Source organism: Pogona vitticeps, chromosome 1 (assembly GCF_051106095.1).
Source record: "Pogona vitticeps strain Pit_001003342236 chromosome 1, PviZW2.1, whole genome shotgun sequence".
Lineage (NCBI taxonomy): Eukaryota > Metazoa > Chordata > Lepidosauria > Squamata > Agamidae > Pogona > Pogona vitticeps.
Genome location: NC_135783.1, coordinates 111,781,279 through 111,804,024, shown reverse-complemented (window position 1 = coordinate 111,804,024; position 22,746 = coordinate 111,781,279). Strand labels below are relative to the sequence as shown.

The following is a 22,746-nucleotide window of genomic DNA, read 5'->3' as shown; positions in this document are numbered from 1 at the left end:
CAGGAAATTGTATACTTTTGGTTTCCATGAGCCAGAGTGCTTCCTCATCACAAAAACACTTTATCTCCCCCAGGGGTTTTCTTTTCCTTCATTGACAATATTCATTTATCCAGATACCATATTCATTGTTCATTTATCCAGATACTATATTTTTGTTTCATCAGTAATTTTGTTATCTCCAGAAAACCTGTGAGACCAAAGACGGGCTACACCTTCCCAGAGAATTGAAGGAACGTCTTGCTTTTGCAATGGTAAAGTATTGTTTATTTATTTAGGCTGCTGATCAATGCCCATTTTGCCTAATTCCTACTTCCTTTCTATGAAATTTTCCATTTTTGTCTGCAAACTTTGTTGTGGGATTGCTTTTTAATTGCCACAGTGCTTTTCTTCAATGTTTGAGGGGCTCTGAATCAAGTCCAGAGCTTGGAAGTGATTTTTGGACTACAACTCCCAAGTTTCCTCAGGCAGTGGCCATCTTGGCTGGGGGGTTCCAGGAAAACTACTTTTTCACACTTACCGGTAATTTTTAAGGAGAGATTGCACCAGCCTTGGTGCAGCTGATTGCTCCTTTTGAACCACTTGTTTTTGACTCTCAAGGACCAGGGACACTTACTATTTCCTTATCTTACCTGGGGGTGGAAATAAATTAGAAATTGATTGGTTTTGAGTTTGTGCTAGCAGTAAGGATTGCACAGTGGAAGCCTGAGGGCTGTGGCTGATGTCTTGCCTTGCCTCCCTAGAACAGGGGTTGGCACTTCTGCTGGAATGCAACCAGTGGTGGAATGGTGAATTTTGAAGGGCCCACCATGGTTGTCCCCATGGCCAGTCTTCAACCGTAAAGAACAGGAAGAGAGCTGGATCACTCCTTGTTAACAAGTAAGAAGTGCATCTTTTGTAAAGTAAATGGCTTTTAATTGTGCATTCCAGATCAAATACATTCTCAAAAACTTTGCATCACAATAGGGATAGGTTGCAGACTACAGCACTATAATATTCCTGGGAAAATCTTTTTTTTCTTTCCCAGCTACTGTGGGAATTGCAGCTATATTCAGAAGGAACTAGGAATCCTAAGGGGGGGAGATGATGGGATGATTCTTGCTGCTCAGAAAGTCCCAGTTTTCAGTCAAGATTTCTATAACTTGTACAAAATGTCTCTGAACTTAGTATCTTTTCCCTTTGAAAAGCAACACTCGCAGAGAGAGAGAGAGACAGAGACAGAGAGAGAGACAGACAGAGAGAGAGAGAGAGGACAGAGACCGGAGATTGCTTTTAAAAAGATATGAACAACCCATTTAATGCTTCTAATTTTTGAAAGTTGTGCAAGAAGACAAAAATGTCATGCCATGTACTAGACTGAGACAAGCAACTATTTGAATGCCTCCTGGATAGTCATTCATACATATGTGGGCAAAGGCATTCACTGGCATGTCAGTCAGCCACAAGGTCTGAATATGCTGCTGATACAGTCAGGTTACTACAGCTGTAGAAGCAAGACCCTCTAGAACAGCCATTCCCAATGGGGGCTACATGGCCCTCTGGGGGGCGCTGGCCCATTTGAAGGGGGCTACAGACTGGAAACAATTCTTCATACATCACCTTATCAGGTTTGTTATGCAACTTATACAATCAGAATTCAGCCTTTTTTTTTTTCATATTGTCTTTATGGATGTGCTATAAAGCTCACTATGCATTATTGCCTTGGGCTCTCTTATGGAGGAAAAAGGAGGATGAGAAATATAATTTCAAGGGTAAAGAAAATAATGTGCATCTAGAACTGTAAAAGACTTGGTTTGAAAAAGCTCATTTTTTTCTTTCTGTAAAATCTTATATACCATAGCATTTTAATCTCTTCATTTTCATCTCTTTCTTTGTTAAACACAGCATTCTCTAACCATAATCCATGGGTTAATTCAGATGTGGCATGGTTTTATTTGACATTATCCCATTGTACCGAAAAGCTTAGAGCAGTAAAAGTAGGCATATGGAGGTATGCCTGTTTTCATTGTTTATTGTCAGCTTCAATTAATTTGTCCTTTGGGAATGCAAACAACGGCAAAGTCTGCATATCATCATGCTGCTCTCAGCAACATCCATTATGCTCAAGTTCCTCCTTATGTTAGGCAATAAGCAACTCAGGCATCTGAAACACACAAGAGGGAATCCTGACTCTAAAAAAAGGTCAGTGGGTATGTAGTCACTGACCTCAGCAAAAGTATGATTGTACACAGCAAGAGGAACAGACACCTTGAAACAGGGTTCTGCTCATCAGTCTCCCTCTTACCTTGGAACACTTACTACTGTACGTGGAATTCTCACTTCAGGCAGCAGATTAGGCAGGAAGGTGGTGCCATTTTTACTGTTTCTGTATGTGCTGTTGCTCGCTGGTTGCCTCAGAGGAGGAACTAGGGGTCAACTGTTCCTTGTAGGACAAGTTATAAAGCCCCAGGGTACCCCCCGAAGAAGGGAATGGTAAACCACTTCTGAGTACTGTAGACCTAGAAAACCCTGGAAGAGGTCACTATAGATCAGAATTAGGAAATTACAGTATCATGATCATCATCATGTGTGCTGCTAAAGGTAAAAAAAAACCCCTACCGGGTTAATGCAGGGTCCTGTACGGCCCAGCATCCTGTTTACCAAGACAGTGGCAAATCAGATTCCTCTACTTTTATTCCACAATATCTAACATTCAAAGGTACATTCAAAAGCTCCTGGTTCTGGAGTTATCATTATAGTCATCCTAATAAGTAGGCACAGAGAATCTTGTTCTCCATGACTTTGTCTAACTCACCTTTGAAGCCATGATGACCACCACCATCACACATTGCAACAGTGAATTCCACAGGTTAACAATATGCTCTTTTGAATAAGTGTTTCCTTTTTCATTGTCCTGAATCTCAGATGCGTCTTCTATCTGACTGAACAATTCTAGAATCTCCCTGAAGAAATACAGCTGTGTAAGTTTATCTGTGTAAATATTGGCAGTGAATTGGTGTTAATTTTCAACAGTGTTAGTATTTGTTGTTGCACACCAAGTCACGACTGGTCTGTGACACCACATGCTTATGCCGACTTCTTAACTAGCAGCAATTTGTTACTGAGAATTACACTAAAGGTTTTAATGCAGCTGGATAGAAGTAACAGAATTCTAGCCACAGAGGGCAAGTTTCATTCTATACTTTAATTTTGTCTCCACTTATTCACCTTTTCCTAAATTAAAATTACCAAGATATTGCAAGCTTTTCTCATAGTGAAATAACTCCAGCCCACAATCATGCTGGTTGCCACTTTAGAGACATTCTCCACCTATACAATATGCTTTTTTGACATGCATTCCAACTGTGCAGTATTCCATGCGTGGTCAGTCTTGTGAAGGGACATGTCCCCAGGTACCATTTCAAGGACAAAAAGTTTGACTATTGAAAACTTCAAATGAATAGCACTATGTACATAGTATCCACTCTTGCACTGCGTAGTTGTTTCATTCGTTATGTGGTGTCTTAGAGACTTATAGAGACTCTAATATGGTTTTCAATGTAGATATTTAAGGAGTGATTTTACCATTGATTTAAGGAGTCACTTTACCATTGCTATACCCAACTGAGTTTCCATGGATTTGAATCCAGGTCTCCTAGTTCATCACAGTATCCACTGTACCACACTGGCTCTCAAAGAATTACATCCAACTTATGGCAATCCTAATAGAGGTTTTCAAGGTAAGTGAGAATTTAGGGAGACGTTTATGTTGACAACTCCTTGGTAACTTTCCATGGCCAAGTGGGAATTTGAATCCAGGTCTCCTGTGCAGTAGTCCAACACTCCATCCACTACACCACACTGGTCAAGCTTCATACTTATACACATTCAAGCTGGTAAGTGGGCTTCCATGTCTAATGGAATCTATAACATATGGAACAGGACACTTACTTAAGTTATCAGCAGTGTCTGATGTGGTGGCGTTTAGTAAGTGATCTGTGATTCTTCTCAGCAAGAAATGGCTTTAGTTTTATCAAATGTCTTCTGACTCTCTACAAGCTTCCCCCCCCCTTCATTTTTTAATGAGGAAAAGCCATACAATCCATTCTGAATTTTGCTGCCTGTTAAGTTGTTGAGGATCTGAAGTCTTTTATGAAATACATGAGAATTATGCTGACAGTCTTCTGCTGATATTCTGATGTAAATCACAAGTAGAATTATCCCTATATTTTATCCCTTTTGAGCTTCCACCTCAGTGATTTTGTATGAAGAGGAAACTTAAAATGCACTCCAAATGGCAACAACAGATCAAGAGATCACTTGACAGAGGGTGGGGAGGCAAAGTGTATAACAGATGTCTAACTTATGGCATTGATCACAGTTGCCTGGACAGGAGCTATACGTTTGTGACTGCTGGGCTCTGCGGTTACATGAATGTTTGCAAAAGCATTTCCAAACTAAGTCTATACACGGATGTGTAGTCAATGTCTTTTTATGCACAGGCAAAAACGTGTTGTGGGAGGGCTTTTGCTCAATGGGTCCTTCTCCTCTGTGTCCATATGATGAAATCCCCAGTATTTTGTAGCCCAAAAACAGTTGATGTGACCAACCTAAGAAAGCATAACGTACCCTAGTAAAAGGATCACACGTAGCATATTTGCATAATTCTGGTCACTGTACCTCAATAAGAGCACAACAGAGCAGCAAAATGTACTGAAGGGGCAACCAATGTGATTGGGGCTTAGTGCAAGACATTAAAACACAATGGGACCTTGAATGGAATTGCAAGGGAACCAAATGGTAGTTTATTCTACTTTGTGTGGAAGCTAAAAAGAGTTTAATTGACTTCTCAGTAGTGTGATTAGAATTTTCACTTTAAGCAGAAAGATCTTAAGTGCCATCAAGTAACCTCTGAATTAATGGCTACCCTATGAATTAATGACCTCCAAAAGTCATATAATTAATAACCTTGCTCAGACCTTGGAAACTCAAGGTCTTGACTTCCTTTGCTGAGATAACAGAGCAAAATGCTTACTGGTGGAAGAATTAGCTTCTTGCTGAGCCATCTGTACAAACAGCAGTGAGCAAGAATGGCCAATACACTCCTTTGGTCCATTTCCACAAAACCAAAGTCATTCTGAGTACATATTTTATTGAACTGGTCAGTTGGTAAAGCAGAGGGCAGCACACGAAAGTGAGTTAACATAAATGGTCTTGTGCATTTGAAAGAGTTAATGTGTTCAAGCATGAAGCTGTGACAGTTCTGTAATTTGAAAGGTTACTTAAGGATAGCAGAGAGCAAGACTTATCAGCTGCATTTTCCACAAAATGTGTGTCTATTAATCTCTGTATGAAAGATTGCAGAATCAGCTTTAGGACATAGATATCCTAAATCTCAAAAGACAAACCTTGTACAAGAATCTTCTTTTCCATTACCTGTATCCACCAGCTGATAAAGGAAACAAAGAACAAAAAATGAATGTCTTTAGAATTTAACAACTATTCCAGGGCAATTATCCAAGCGTTACATTCAACTGAGTGTATACCCACTCTTTGTTCCAGATATATGGCTACATTCAGGGTGGTAAACCCAAAATATTTGTAAAGGAAGCAAGAATGAATGGTTTTTGAATGAAAGTTACATTCATATGGAAATGATAAGTTGGGCCAAAGATTTGGCTTTGTAAGCTTGAACAGTGGAAGCTATACAACTACCACTTTTTTTAACAAAGAGAAAAGATCCAAATCTTTAGATAACCTGCTGACAGCAATTTTTAGATCTGTTGTGGACAATAAAAAACAGTACAACATCACCAACAGACTTGGCATCAGCCTTACAGAGGCCAATTTATGGCTATAGAGCTCAACAATGTAAAACTCAAAGACCGCATCAAATATGAAAGAGGCCAATACAGCCTTATTTAATAACTCCAGCAAAGGGTGTGTGTGTGTGTGTGTGTGTGTGTGTGTGTGTGTGAGAGAGAGAGAGAGAGAGAGAGAGAGAGAGAGAGAGAGAGAGAGAGAGAGAGAGAGAGAGAGAGAGAGAGAGAGAGAGAGACCTGTCCCCTGTAATCGCCACTAACAAGGTTAGATATCTGACTTCAGATAATAAGTAGCAAGTGAATGAAATTTGGGGGCTTTCTTGACAACAGTGCAGGTGATAATGTTGCAGAATGGTTACTTTGCAAATTTGTTTCTTCCTTCTACAACAAAATATAACCCTGGCAGTGTCAAATGTCACATCCTTGTCCACAAGGATGAAATTAGTTTAAACCATAGCAAATGCAGTTTCCTATGGAGCTAAGCCAAACACTGGATTAACTGCCCAAGAAGGCAGAGAAAAGCTTACCAACAGGAACTGAGGTAAGTTTCTCTGCCAGACAGGTAAATATGCAACCAGGAGCCACAATTAAGTGACCTTCTCTACTGAATCTAGGGCTAGAATGTCTCCACATCCTCGGAGACAGATTTCTAGCCGGCTATAAATTCACACAAGGACCACATTTTCAGCCTGGGAGTCTTCCTGTCTTTCTTCTGGTATGCAGGGCTTTCTATCTGCATGTAGGTTGACCCTAACCATATGCTTCCTGCTTGTCCCTGGCCAGGGAGCCTTGCTGGAACCTTAGACTCTGTTGTGCAAAGCAGAGGAATGGATTTCAAATGGAAATCCATCAATTCAAGCTATTGCTGTCTCATACATTTACATTCTTCTCCGTTGAAAGCTGCTGGCTGATTATATATATATATTATATGTATTAAAAAATCCTGAAAATGATTTCTTGATTTATGGCTCCTTTAAGCACACCCTGGTGATTTTTGGCATGAAGAGAAACATCAATCTAATCTTAGCTAAGGTGAAGTCATTCGTTGCTTTCTTTCACCGTGGAGAACGAAGCTTGCCAAGGAACTCCTTGTCTCCGAACCCAACTTTTTATTTTTGCTTGCTTGCTTGTTTGTTTCTGGCATCTTTTTTCTTAAGATGTGTGAACATACACATGTGCACATGCATATTCACATGCATGCATTAGCACACACAGAAAAAGACATGCACTCAGCACATTTCTAGGTGTGAAGCTGGGATCATCTAGTCTGAGCACAATCAAAGGCATACAGTATCTTCTTCCCTTTGCATTTTCTGAAGGAGGCAAATGAGTGCATCCCATACCTCTTGAGGGTGCCAAAAACACACAAAAGCATCTGGATAGTGTCCCAGCTTCATTGATCTTTTGCAAACATTTTAATTTCCTGGTATGCTGTGCTTGTGGACTTATACTGAGTTCCTGAGCACACTTTTTAAAAGCAAAAATAAATAAAAATCAGAAGTATGGACTACCATCATCATCATCATCATCTTCGAACTGTGGAGCTGGAAGGGACCTTATGGATCATTGAACCACCCTACCCCACTTGCCACTGTCAAGGAGGCATAGTGGGGAATCCAACTCCCAACGTACTGAGCTATCCAGCAATATTAATTGGCTTCTAATAGAAGTATACTGTAGTTACCTTGTGTTATGGATGCATCTGCATCTGATATAAAGTGAAACCACTGCAAAGAAAAATTTTCAAGTTCCTGTTCCAATATCTTTCTCTGAAAGCTGCTCTTGGTATGTACCAGTGAAGCTTCAGTGCCCTTTCATTCAATCCTTGCCTGTTGCTGTGCTGGAGCTTTAAAAAAAAAAGCAAACACTTCTGAATGTCACAATAGCATCAAAATCTCCATTAGGACTAAATCCAGATAAAGCAAGTATTGTAATGATCTTCATTGGGATGAATTGGGGGCAGAGGATGGTGGAGAGAAAGGGATTCTCCTTGACCCAAAATAAAAAAATAAGAAATCCAGACTGAAGTCTATAGTAGTATGTGTCAAGATTATGGCCGGAACAGATAGGTCCACACAAACTAATCAGTCACATTGCCTGGACTTTCCAGGGGGCCAAATGTGCTGATGGCTGGGGAAATTTTCCTGTCTGGTCCCTTCCCAATACTTTGAGCCACTCTGACTCAAGTGCTCTGTGGGGTACCAGCGTTCACCAGGTTTCACACTTTACCTTGCCATGTAAGAATGACAAAAATACCCACAAATGGAAAGGGATCCAGCAGATGCCCAATGTAAGACCTGGATTTAGTACCAATAAATCCTCTATTCCCAGAATAACCAGACCACTGTGAAAATATAGTTATTTTACTGAAGATGCTGCAAAAGGTCAAAAAAGAAATAAAGTTCAGTGCAGTTTCAAGACTTAATTCAAAAAGTTCAAAAGCAGTCAAAAACTGTGAAGCTAATATACATTCAAAAAGATTTGAGACTAGAGCAATTCTAGAACACTTCTCAAAGAAAATAAGAAAACTAGCTATCCTATACAATTACTTACTGTCCAGCAGAATGTAGCATAGTTCTAGAGCATTTGCAGAGTGCAAACTAAGTAACAAACTAAGACAGCAAATGAGCATAATTGTTTCCTCAGAGAAGCTAAGTCAAACTACCTAAAGGCCCTATGCCATTTTTACACCCATCACCCACCTTTTCCAAAACATTTTTGATTTTAACAATCAGATACTCAGTTACCTCAAACCTTCTAGAAGAAAGTGACTTTGCTCACATTGCTCTTTCTGTTCTTCCTTTGGTCCAGCTGAAACCAATTTTTGCCTAATTAACAGAGTACCAAGAGAAAATGAGACACATTGCTTCCCACCAGGTAGTACCTAGCTGCAAATTGTCTTCCCAATTAGCAGGCAGTCTTTGCCCCCTCCTTTCCACTTTTCTCTGGCACAAGTCGACAAGCCTGACTTTTACTGGGCAACTGAAACATCTTAACTGCTCATTTACCAGTTTCTTGACAGTATGGAATGGGGAAGGTGCAGTTGCAAAATTAAAATGAAATTTTGTTGTGATCTCATTTTTAAAGGAATAATCAGTGATAAGTTTATTTCTGAAGCAGATGACTTCTAAAAAATTGTAGACTGTGAATGACTGGCCAAAATCTTACTGATGTTCACATAAGACTTGCATTACTTGCTGTGATTAACAGCAGCAGGTTGATGAGGTGTAAGGGCATGTCTTGGGCATATGCCTAGCCATGTACCTGACTGTGCAACTCTGATGCATTTCATCATCTTGTCAATCAGCTGCAGTTACCTGTGACAAGTTAAACAAATCTTACCAAAAACCCAATAGAATTCTGGTTGTTTAATTTATGATTTACAGGATTGGTGAATGGGAGGAATGGAGAATTAGGAGAAACAAGTTGAATATCCAAAATTACAATTAACATACCAGAAGGCCACAGATAGATAATCAGTAGGATAATAACCAGATCAGTAGGAGAGCACATCACAGTAGCAGGACAACACGGGGACTGAGGGCCAGTGAATTCTTAGCAATTGTTGTTTAAAACCCTGCATCCCATATATACCACCACTGAGTCCCGCCAATGGTGTTTGTGTTCCACTGGCTGAGAGTTAGTTGTGTGCCGTCAAGTTGGAACTGACTTAAAACAATCCTGATAGGAGTTTCAAGGTGAGATGTTTGAGTAATTTTACCAGTTCCATACCTCCATTGAGTTTCTATGGCAGAGCAGGATTTGAGCTCTGGCGTCCAGAGTCCTAGTGCATCACTCTATCCACTGCACTACGCGGGGTACCTTACTGGATGACAACACCATCCTAAACAACTATGTTTGCCAGACTCTTATATAGTATGTAGTACAGTTCTAGGCTAGCATTACAGGCACCAGGGAAGAAGGCACTGCACATAATTCTTGACACAGAACTGCTGTCAAGACACAAACCCTGCCATTCCTGCACTACGTATATCTGAGGAAAGAGATGGAAGGCTTAGTTGGGATCATAAGGATGCATAGGAAGGGAAGGTTTCAGATATTTGTTCTGAGGGGAACACCATGACCTCTGTTTAGGATGGTTATTTTGTTTTTGTAGTTGCTTTATTTCCTGTTTTGTTGGAACTGTGATGATTATCAAAGGAATTGTGATGATTATCTACTGGTCCAGGATCAAGAGATATTTTACATATCTCAAAGAACGATCCTTATTGAGTGGCTGGCTGGTGGGTGAAACTAAGGACTGAACACATCCACGCATTACTGTGGGTCTAAACTCAGGTGAGGATGGACTGAGCAGAGTTATTGCTTAATACTGAGAAAATTATATCACAACACAAAAATGGTATTGCTGTTACGCATATGCAGCCATTTCCAAAATATCTTCACTTCGTTAGGAAATGATGCATGTTCTAACACATGGCATCACATTATTTTGCATATTAACAATCTGTTTTGAAACTCTGACTATTTGAAATGATAAAGAATCAAAACATTCCAGTTTTTCCCCACTTCCTACATTTCCTTTAAAATGCACACATGTGCTCACTCACCCTTACATCAAGAGGAACGCACATTATATAGATGCATGCACAGCAGACTGCTCTGTCTCTGGAAGTGTGTGAAAGAACTCTTCCGTCTCTTGACTTAATTTTGAAATCAAAGATTTTCTCCACTTCCTCTTGAAGGCAACTTCTCAAAGGAGAAGAAGAAAAGGTATTTAGAAACAGTCTTCTAATGCTCCTAACCCCTGTAGCTTACAGTGCATGCCCCTTTTCTCACCATCAAAGGACATTGTTTCTTAGCACTCTGTAAATGTTCCATGAATGTTAACGGTAAGAGAAAGAAAACGTAACAGGAAAATAAAATGAGTATTTAATTTACAATTCATTGTTGAATCTGGATGCTTGCCTTTTGGAAAGAGTTGAAAAAGAGCCTAGACTGCTGTTACAAGCTACATATTTTGGAGTTATTGAAGAATATTTTTTTGGATGAGGGATAATCAGAAATTTCACAGTATAATCTAATGGAAACTCTGTGGGGGAAAAGAACAATCTCTGGTCACTGTAACTATGAAGCATTCATGTTCCATATACAGAGACTATAATCTAACCAGGTTAACTATGCTAATATAAGGGGGCTATTCAGTCTAGGAATTGCATGTTGATTATTTAAGAAAAGCAACTACTGGAAAAGTTTAAAACATGTAATAGAATTCTAGAGTGGTTCTGCAAAAATGTGGCAACCTGGAGTGTTCCTGTTCAAGATTTTGGACAGCTATCTACGCCCTCCTCCAAGGTCAAAATATCCCTTTCTATCACTCCCTGCCTCTAATTTTCTGATTATCTCTCAATTTTCAGCCAGCACTCCGTAACAATGGAATGTGCTCAGTTCACATTGGGCTGTTTGAATCCTGCTCCCATCCTGGTTTTCATGGATTTTGTTCCTACATCTGCAAAACCTCTAGTTTCCCTAAGAAGGTCGAAACCTCTCTCTTGTCCAGGGACATTGCCATTTTAGTTACACAGTGACTAGCCAAATTCTCAGGAAGGGTCTGGATCCTCATTCTCAGGTGACATGGACTCACTCTTCCCAGCTACCTCATGTGGGGCAAGGGAAGGTTGTGTTGGCAGGGGGTTGGACCAGCTGTCAGGCCCCATCCTGGCCCAACAAGCTCAGCAAGGAGATAGGACCGAAGAGTCTTGTGGTGGCTGAAGACTTCCCAGGTGTGGTGAGATGAGAAGAACAGAAATTGGTTCAAAGTTCTACCAGTTCAGGTGGCTTTATGAGACTTTGTGCAGGATTTTGCATGGCTGACTAAGCTCACCAGTATCTTAGTACATCAGGTATATACTAAGTATATCTATGTATATCAGGCTGCTGAAGAAGGGACTTGTTCTTTCAGTGGATTGCATCCTGTGAAACCTCTAACTCCATCTTTGCAAGATTTACCCGGCATTTGCTCTTAATTCTTTGGAGATGGGCAGGAAATGTTATTTTTTAAAAGTGACATTGTGGAATGCCTTTGACTTTCACTGGGTGGTTCTGGTGTTGTGATGCTGGCTTGCTATTATATTTTTCTGGGTTCTTGCCTGACTTTTATTTTTGTATCTGTGTGCTTTCAGGCATGCACCTTCATCTAACCAACCTTCATTTATCACAGTGATTCAGTATGAACGTAGAAAGGGAGAAGACAGAGCTGCAATTGGCAGGGTGAATCAGAGCCTCATGCTGAGAAGGGGGCTGGGGTCCTGTCTTGTAGGCATGGTCACTTCCAGGAAGTAGGACTCCAGCTTGCCCAAACTGTACTTACAGCTTGGTGACACCAGAGGCATGAGCGTGAGCCCTAAGTAGCAGGCTCTACATGCCCCATGGTGCCCCCAGGGAGCTTTTTGGGATCATTTCACAGAATTTGGCACATGCCTTCTCCTTCTTTGAGGCCAGATGTACAGTAAGGTAAAGGTTCCCCTTGACATTTATTCCAGTCGTGTCCGACCCTAGGGTGTGGTGCTCATCCCTGTCTCCAAGCCGTAGAGCCAGCGTTTGTCCGAAGACGGTTTCTGTGGTCACACGGTCAGCGCGACTAGACATGGAACGCCATTACCTTCCCACCGAGGTGGTACCTATTTATCTACTCACATTTACATGCTTTCGAACTGCTAGGTTGGCAGGAGCTGGGACAAGCGATGGGAGCTCACTCTGTTGTGTGGATTCAATCTTACGACTGCTTGGTCTTCTGACCTTGCAGCACAGAGGCTTCTGTGGTTTAACCCACAGCGCCACCACATCCCCAGACGTACAGTAGTGCTTTGCAAATATGTCATGCAATGAACTGAGATAATCTCTTTTATCAATAGTTGGTGTCCAGATTCATCCTTCTCACTGCAATGAATTTACTTGTCAGTGTGGCATTAAGCTTTGAGAAACTCAATCAATTTTAAGCTTTGTAGGCCTGACTGCACACTCATGCCTCCCAAAGAGGATACATTACTAAAGTTAAAACATTGTATGAGCAGGAAATACATTTTAGTTTGAACATCCCTTTCCAGCCGGAATCTCTAGGTTCCTTCAGATTGCTCACAAAGCTTTGGGAAGGCCAAGTGTCATTTCAGAGTGATTTGGAAGACCTTTGCCTGTTTTGGCCATTCTGCGAGCCTGTCTGAATCTGCCCAATTCAGCTCGGGATCTGGAATTGGTCCAAAAATAATTTGCAATCAAGTTTTGCTTAATCATTATAGTGCCAAACTGAAACATTCTCCTCTCATGGTTGCAACCCTATTCCTGAACTGCAAAGAGACAGGATATTTTGTTGACTTTGTGCTTGTGTGTGTGTGTGTGTGTATGCGGACATGAGTCTGCTGCCATTCTTCTGTGTGCAATTTTTATTCAACACAAGCTCAACAAACTACTCAGAAAAAATATCCGTGAAGGCTGGAGGTTTAGCTTTCTTCACGTTTTCATTATCATGGATTCCTGATGACAATATTGTTCATTCTGAGGTAGCAACAAGAGCTACAAAAAGAAAGTTACATTTTATAAAATGTATTTTAGTACTTTGCCCTACCCCAGTTCAGGTCAGAAATATCCAACAATAAACTCTAAGCTTGACTACAATACATTTTATTTTGTAGCTCTTATTCATTAACTCTCAGCCCTTATGTTGCAGATCATGAAGTCTGACATAATCTACTGGTCCAGGAACAAGAAAATGAAGCAGGTCAACTAAGAAATAAGCTGATTATCTGAATCACTGATCTCTAGCTGAATTTAATTGAGAAGCTGAGACTAATGAACCAAACCCATTAATATACTGTCTTCTCAACACTATGGATCAGAAGGTTCTGGTAAAAGATACCATTGTGGAAAATTAAGTATGTGGTTAATTATCCTGCTGAAATTAATGGGACTTTACAGGTCATGACTTCAATTTACTGATTTTTAAATAAGAAATAACATGACAAATTTTAATACACCTTAGTCCTCATATGAGTATGTTACGCTTTTGAGATCTGAGTTCACTAAGTCTTAAAGACCTGAATCCTATTCATCTGGAGTTGACTAGAGCTGGCTCAAAAATTAGTGGGATTACTCGCATTCAAGTAATTTATTCAATTGGCCTCCCCTATTCAGGACTACTATTTGGCTTCAGGCCAAAGATAACTTCTTCATTTCCACACATAGTCCCAGTCTGCATTCGAGATGATTGATTTTCATTAATTGTTATGACAAATATGATCTAATTATCAATTTGGTCAGATTGTCCAGCTGCAAAACATCAAGATCTAGATGTCTTTGGAAGAATACCCAGATTGAAAGCATTGATGCGGATGGACATTGTGCTGTTATATATATATTTAGAGGTCAGTCCTGCCGAATCTAGAAATACTTCATTTGGTATTATTATACTTAGGGCTTTCATCTCAGAGCAAAATTACCAAGAACCCTGGGGGAAAAGTGCTAATGAGTTTATCTGTGACCATGTTAGAAGACAAGATTGTCTGCAGGAATGTTTCTAGGGAGGGGTGCAAAGCTGAATAGCAGTATGCTAGCATAATTCAAGCACACAGCACACAACACTGCAACATGATACTTCTGCCTCTGAGCATTGAAATAATGAACACATTTAGAGTTCCAGCGGAGGGGGTAAACTCCCACTCTTGCCCCTCCATGAACAACCACGTTGGAAGACATGTTGTGTGTTAGGTCCAGTACAGCTTCTTTCGATTGGCTATGGCAAACACTGGATGACTATGTAACACAAGGTAGCAGCATGCCATGCAGTTTTCAAGTCATGAGGTTTTGAGTGACAGCTGCCTTATTCCTCCTCCTTCATTTTCAACCCCACATTTTTTAAAAAAATAATTCAGAATGCCAATGCAGGGGGGGTGGAATTTCCATGCAACACAATGTATTGTTATTGAGAACACAGCAAATATTTTCCCCATATGGCTATACTTATTTTCCCCAGTTTATTAACACAGATGCTGTCTAGTAACCTCAGTTGCCATTGGCAAGCACGAACTAAAGCTTCCTAAGCAAATACTGTACAACAATTAAATATTGTACTGATTTAACAGGTAGGCAGTGCCAAAATATTTTGGCCTCCCCCCACTGATCTGTGGTAACTTTCATTGCTTCATGTTTTTGGAGTTACTTTTTGTTCTGTTAGCATTAATATGGTTTTTCAAGTTTGTTTTTTCACAGTATTATAAGGAAACATTTAAAAATGATACCATGTTATGTTTCTTCTCTGAGGGAGGGAAATACATTAGACCAGTTTTTATTACCTTCAGATAAAAAGAAAGACACTTTCTTTTCTAAACAAAGTTAAGCTATGGATTTTTTTTTAAAAAAAATTTCCTACCATAAGATGCAGCAACGACCACACAATTTAGTAGTGGCCACCAGCTTGGGTGGCTTTAAAAGTGGTGAAACAATTCCAGGGAGGATAAGAGAATTCTGGTTATTGGGTGGCCAAACCATACAGTCAATCACTCAAGCTAACAACGGCTGCTAGCCATGGTCTATATACTACCTCCAGTATCAAAGGCAGAACGTGCATGCATGACATTGTTAGGGAACACAGTCGGGACAAAGTGTCGGGGCTTCTGACAGACAGCTGGTCTATTTATAATGCATAGCTCTTCTTGTGGTCCTACATTCTACTCATACCACTAAAAATAAGAACTTGGTTTTGTTTGTGATTACCCTAAACATCAGAGTTGCCATGTCATCAGCATCCCATTCCCCAAGATTTCAGAGACAAAACCTGGGATCAGGGGCGGGGTCTTGTGATGTCACAGAAGGGAGGCAGGCAACAGTTGAAAGGAAGACTGGAAGTCGCTTCTCCAGCAGTTGTTTGTGCATAGGCGTATGCAGAAGATGAACTCTGAATCTGTGTAGAATGTAGCTAGCCAGGTAACAGGGAAACCAAAGCCATGAGAAAAGCCTGGGTTTATTTGAGGGCTGGTAGGTGGGGAAATATGCTTTGATACCAGCTGGGAAATGGTGGAGAGTTGGCACCTAGTCTTTACAGCCACCTGTAAAATGAAAATCCCATTTCCATTTCCTTCTGTACCACTTCCCTTGAGATGTGTGTTTCCACGTGGAGACTCAGAAACTAAGAAAAAAAAATAACTAAGAAAAAAAAATCCCATTGGAACACCATAGGAATTCACACCGAATATATATTTTCAGTGTGAATTCCTATATATAACCAAGTGAGTATATATATACTCACTTGGTTATATATAGGAATTCACACCGAAAATATATATACTTGGTACTTGGTATATATATATATATATATATATACTTGGTTGATTTCTTCCTTTGTTTTCATTCATAAAAGACAGATTACCTTTGAGCACCCTGCAATCATATATATACATACATACAAACAAACAAACCAAAGGAGAGATTATTATTTTTGGTACAACCTGACCATGCTAAGCAGCTTTAACCAAGTGAGTATATATATATATATATATTTGGTGTGAATTATATATATATATACTCACTTACTCAAAGGTAATCTGTCTTTTATGAATGAAAACAAAGGAAGAAATCAAGGGGGGGCAGAGAAAGAAAAGAGCAAGTATCCATAAGTGGAGGCTCTCTGCACTGCTCTTTTAAAAAGGAATCAACAAGGACTGTGCCCATGGCCCTTTAAAAGTTCTTTCCTCTATTCTTTCCACTTGAAAGCTGATGCCTTGGGGAGCTGGTTGGGGCTTTCTCCTGGGGGCAGGGAAAAAGTGTGGGTGGGTGGGTGAGCAGAGCACCCAGTTTTGCAGACTGCTGCTGTTCTGCTTGCACCGTTCAATCTATGCTGTGATCTTACCATCTGTGTTTTCCCATTCAAAATGGACAAATACCATCATGGGCCTAGACAGGGATTGAACAGCTTCTCTAGGAGGGCACATGGGGGGGGGTTGTCTCTCATCTGTGTGCCTTTTGTTTGGGGAGAAGGGCATAGCCCATCTCTAAAAAGAACTATGATGTGAATGAAAAGAAGTTAGCTCTTAAAATTGAGGCCATGTGCAAAACTGTCACAGACTGTCATTAGATTCAATCATCTATGTTAATCATGCAAAAGTAACATTTATTGGCCACTTTCACCAAATACAGATCAATAGGATGCAGTCAGAAATTACTGGGTGTTACTAGTACTGACTGTTGAATGACATGTTGTCATCAGCTTTTGCTGAAGAAGCAAGAATGGGAATCCAAAATGATACTCAAGAATTTCACAGGATTGCTTTATCCATTTAAAAGAATGACGGTGCAACTACATTGACATATACTGTGGGAAATGCTGCAGGATTGAGACAATCTGATTGGTAATTCCCCCAATTGACCATATAACATAAAATACAGTGCAAATCAGCCCAGCCTCTCCCCCTGCCATCCATAGTTTTTTCTCCACCACTGAGGCTTCTTTCTTTGCCCTCCCAGACCCCGAAATGAAGACGCAAGACAGTGGTATGGATTAAAATATGGGCCACACTTTATTAATTCACTTCTGATTACAGATATCATTATTATCATAAAATGAGGGGGCCTGCGGTAGTGCGGAGAAAGAAACGCAGGGCATCCACGATACCCTAATCAGCCAATGGGCGAGTCCCAGGCCCCAGGTTCCATCTGTCTTGACAACATCAGGAACTTGGGCAGCCTATATTAAACACCCCAGACCTCGAGCCATCTTTATTTGATGATTTTTGGTCCGAAAGTGGCTCAGCGCATCTCCTCCCACCGGCCCTGTAATTGCACGATCTGCATAGCCGGGAGGTCTGATGCGCTGTTGGCTTAGCATAATTATCAAAGGGACACACTGAGACAACCAGTTTTTTCCCCACACTACCCGCCAGTGTGACCGAGAATACCACCAGTCAAATGCCAACAACTCTTCTCCAGTGTGGGATAGCTGAAAAATCCCCCTATCCAATAGCCAATCAGGATAGAGGTCAAAAATTCCTATCCTAGCACACTAGAAAGAGGGTGGGCGGGTGGGCGCCCAAAAGAGAAAGAGAACGATTTGTGGCTAGTGTCTCACTTAAGTAAATGCTAGCCACGCACACCCTTAACACGTGGTCTGGGCTGTCTTGCGACTTCTCGGCGCCACGGAGGGCAGAGGCCGGATCTGCAGTTCAAGGTCATTATCTCGCCCTTCCTGCGTCTGGATACTTTTTAACAGTGGATCCATTCACATCAGTTCAAGTGGTGTGATTGCTTAACCAATGTAGCAAAGTGTGTGCAGGGATGCAGGTGGTTTGTGTGATGGCACAGTGGCTGGAGGGCAATGTTAAAACACCAGGAGGACTGGATCTTTGTAAACAATGCAATGCAAAACAAAGCCTTTCTATCAAATACACTATCCTGCTCCAAAGCAAACTGTAGGAGCAATAATTTAAGGGCAAGTGTTTTTAGTAAAGCATCCCACTTCACTTTCACACTCTCCTAAATTTCTCTGGGTCAGGCCTATTTGTTTTTCGGGTTCATCTGAATCTGAAGGATGCCTTTTGTTTTCAGCCAACCATGCAAATGCAATAAATGTGTTATCAAGTAGTGGTACTAAGTAAATTTCAAAACTCTCTGACTCATCAGAACTAAAGAACAGACCATATTTGTTACTTAGAAAAGGAGGAGGAAGTCAAACTGGAAATGGCAATTGATGTATTTGTTTTCAGGTTGTACTGCACCTATTAAGACATATATGAAAGAGGAAACCGTGCATCGCTCTTCATCTTGTGCTGAGATTAAATTGGCATTAAACAGTCTGTTTTTAGTTTAAAGTGCTTGGGTTATGGCGCTTGATTGATGAAGCTGAGGTACAGACAGGTGTCAGGAGAATTTACTTGTGATTTACGCACATCATTGAGATATGATCAACAGTTTCCATTGCCTCATGACTGAATATCATTTGCTTTGTTCCTCACTTACTTAGCATTAACTATGGATGGAATAGAGATACGGAGGAGATACAAAGCTTATTCTTGCACTATTCAATTATGTATCATAAACAGGAGAAGGAGAAAATGTGCTAATCCTGCCCCCCCCCGGTCATCACTTCCATCCTCCTTCTACAAATGGATGACAACTGGATTGAGGCAGGGAGCCTCTGCTGTCAATGTTGCCTCACATTCATGTGGAGACCCTCCGTTACTTGATCTCTCTGCTTCAAACTCTCACCTGTAGATGAGAGAACCAGGGATGGAGGAGAATGCATATAGTGTACCCCCTGGATTCACATTACTTATGAAACATTCTTGAATAAAGCATGAACAGAGTGATAGAGACGGAAGATTTCTGAGGTAGACAATGCAGAAGCTGACAAGAACAGGAGAACAAAACAGTAGTTTGAATTACATTAGATTCTTGGTTGTGTATAATGGTCATTTAGTCCAGTTTGGGGATGTTAGGAGACTCTTACAATACAGTTACAGTTAGTTAGGGCACTGGTTCTTAACCTTGGGTTACTCAGGAGTTTTGGACTGTGCTGGCTGGGGTTTCTGGGAGTTACAGTTCAAAAACATCCGAGTAACAAAGGTTAAGAACCACGGAGTTAGGGTACACCCCAAACATTAAAGGATAAAATTCATAATGAATTTCAAAAACACTCAGTTAATTTAAAAGTACCTTTTGTTGTTGTTTTTGAATGTTCTCAACTGTTATGGAATTCAGTCATGAGGTAAGCAACCTGTGCCTTTTTTTTTAAATTGTTTTTACTAGAACTCCTATAACTTTGACTACTGGCTGTGCTGGGAAAGACTTAAGGAGATTGTCTAGCAAAACATCAGGAGGACATCAGCTTCCCTATCTTATTCTATGAAGCCATAACATATTCAGCTAAAAAATATTGAGTCTTTATGGTTCTCTTTTCATCCTGGGTACCCGTGAAATAATATGATTTATCATCTGCCTGTCTACTTGACCAGGGGATGGAGGGAGATGTAATTAATTGGCTTGCTTTGAGAAATATCTTGGGCAAGTCTTGTAATCTAAGGACATATTTTCCCATTTATATAATAGGATTTCTTTTCTTGAGAGTTATGCTAGATCTTTTAGCAGCCCAGCTTTAGACTTCTGGACAGCATGGGAGCAAACCTACATGAGGGCACAATGAAGTGATGGAGAGATGGAGAGCACCTGGCTCACATATTATTCCCTCCCCCCCCCAAACATGGAATTTGGTCCAGACAGAGCCTGAAAAGCTTGAGAAGGCAGCATTTAAACAGAAAAAGGAACAGGAAAATCATTTCCATATCAATTAATAATTACATGCCACTGAGACAATTCCAAATTACGCCAGCTCTTTCCAGCATTTTCTAGGTATGGAGTACAGTGGTGCCCCGCATAGCGACGATAATCCATTCTGAAAAAATTGTCGCTATGTGGAGTCATCACTATGCGGGTCAAAAAAGCCCATAGGAATGCATTAAAACACGTTTAATGCATTCTTATGGGCAAAAAACTCACCATTATGCGGAAATCCTCCATGTGGCCGCCATTTTCGCTGCCCGGTAAGCGAGGAAAGGGCACGAAAACACAGCGGGTGGCCATTTTCTTTACCCGGTGGTCATTTTGGAACCGCCAATCAGCTGTTAAAAAAACATTGCTATGCGGAAATCGGTAAGCGAAACGCTTACTGGTCACCGCAAAGCGATGTTTTACCGTTAGAAACATCACAATGCGATTGCTTTTGCGATTGCAAAAAACACATCACTATGCGGATTCGTCGTTAAACGAATCGCTCGTTATGCGGGGCACCACTGTACTCAGAAGTGCTTTACCATTTCCTTCCTCTAGGGGTGCTCTGGGGCCCAAGGCTACACAGGCTGGCTCTTCTCCCAGGAGGTACAGCAAGGAATTGAACACCTGATCTCTGGCTCTGCAACCAGGTACCTAATGTACTGAGTTGTCCAGCAAGCTACAATCTAATTTCCGAAACATTTACTGGCTTTGACAATAAGTGAGCCACTTTGAACTTACTTTTTTTAAAAAAAAGCAGGGTATAACTTTGAAACAAAAACAAACATATGAGCTTTTCCAACAGGTAAGAGGCAACAGATCAGAAGACATGGTCAAACTTTTGTCCATGCACTTTCAAAGCCTCCAGACTTTTTAAAAGCAATATTAACAGGGTTTTAGGATTCCTTTCCATTCGAGCCTTGTAATAAGAGACCTATTGAAGAGGCCTGTCTTAGCTCCTTCCTTCCCCCAGCTCTTGAGCATGCTCAGGCATGATTCAGAATGTGGACTACACAGTCTAGTGAGCTCCTATAAATTTAGGAGTGGGGGAAGGTGTGAAGGGATAAAATATATGTTGCTTCCTTATATAAATGTCTTTATAATGACAATGTCAATTTCAGGGTGTTATTCTGAAATACACATTGGAAAGCAAGTTATTAGTAGGGTATAATTAAAGCAATTTTGATTTGAAGTTCAAAAGGTCCCAAATGCCCATTCTATGCAAGGGAAGAGACCCAGGAGACATCTGTGAAATGGTGAAAGAGAAAGCTTTAATTTATTTTGGCAACGAGAAGCTGCCAGAGGAAGGCTGAGGAGGGACAAATCATTATCAGTAGAGATAAAATGAGTTCACAACTCATTCTCCATACAGATACAATGGGTGGTGGCGGGGGGGGCGGGGAGGTAAACACATACAAACTAGCACTTCTATTTCCTGAGTTCAAGGCTTATCTTGCTGAAGAGAGAAAAAGGGGAAGGAAAAAAAATATTCATCTGGATCAGGCATTTGAGATGAAAGACTCGAAATGATGATTTATAATAGTGAAAATGACTCAAAAGGTGACTGTGAGTTCACCTTCAGGTAAAAAGCTTAGCAGAAGTTGTACTGCCTATGGATTTTTGTCAGTGTTCCAACATAATTTTATTGATGTGTGTTAGCATCTCAATGGCTTCTGGATGATATAGAAGGGCTTCCTGCCCGCAAGGTAATTATCTATAGCTTTTGCATTTTTGTGCAAAAAGGAACCATATATAAAAAACTGAATTAGCTGTTGCATGAAAAGACCATGAAAATTGATAGGCTTCAGTATAACCATTTCATTATTCATGGAGAAATGTCGATAGAGTGCTATTAAACTGATATTCTACATTCTGAGCATAATGAGTGTTGAATGGATCCATGAGAGAAATTAAGGATGAGGAGAATTAAACAAACGTCTTGCATTTGTCTAAAGAAGGTCACTAAAAGCATATTTCCAAATCCATGTATTGGAAGAATCAGATTGGAATCCTTTAGAAACTCTGACTAAATTTGTTATAAAGGCATCACTCCATTTTTCTTTTCCTTTATGTATGTTTTTTGCTGAAACAGAGCTAATTTTCTGAGAATTCTCAAATTTGTCTAACACTTCATTCATTAATCAGAATGTAGCATGACTTGAGTGTTAAATACTAGTAATTGCATGATGACTTTCCAAAAAGAAAACAAAAGGCTGACCTGCCTTTCCCTTTACTTCGCTGTAAAGGGAAAGGCAGGTCAGCTTTACATAGGACTATGGGGCTGGCCAAGTAGCAGGAGGAATAAACCTCAATAAAACTCTTGAATGCTATATATTTATCTTGGAATGGAAAAAAAATGAATATAAGGACATTAGCTGCACATACTAAGTCAGGTACTTCCTTAAGTGGCTTGGAAAAACTGTAATATGTTCAAAAACAGACAATATTTTTTATGGAAGAAGAATATGGGACATTTTCAAGAGCACGTAGAGTAGGAACCTGAACAAATCTGCATAGGAAAATAATACTGGATGTACACAGAAAGACTTTTCATGCCTGATCCCAAAGCACTTTTGCAAACGTTTGGTAATCCTCTCAACAGCCCAGAGAAGCAATTGTGGGACTATGAAAGTGCCGAGAAATGAAGTTGTTTATCAGAGGATTCTGTCAGTGAGCATAA

The 22,746-nt window shown here is 40.4% G+C and overlaps 1 long non-coding RNA gene across 1 annotated transcript; it reads left to right on the top strand.

The window, feature by feature from the left end:
• Positions 1-127: 127 nt before the first annotated feature.
• Positions 128-10,762, top strand: LOC144586742 (uncharacterized). Its single transcript, XR_013541754.1, has 2 exons — positions 128-251; positions 746-10,762. It is a non-coding gene; the product is annotated as an uncharacterized LOC144586742 (long non-coding RNA).
• The last annotated feature ends 11,984 nt before the right edge of the window (positions 10,763-22,746 follow it).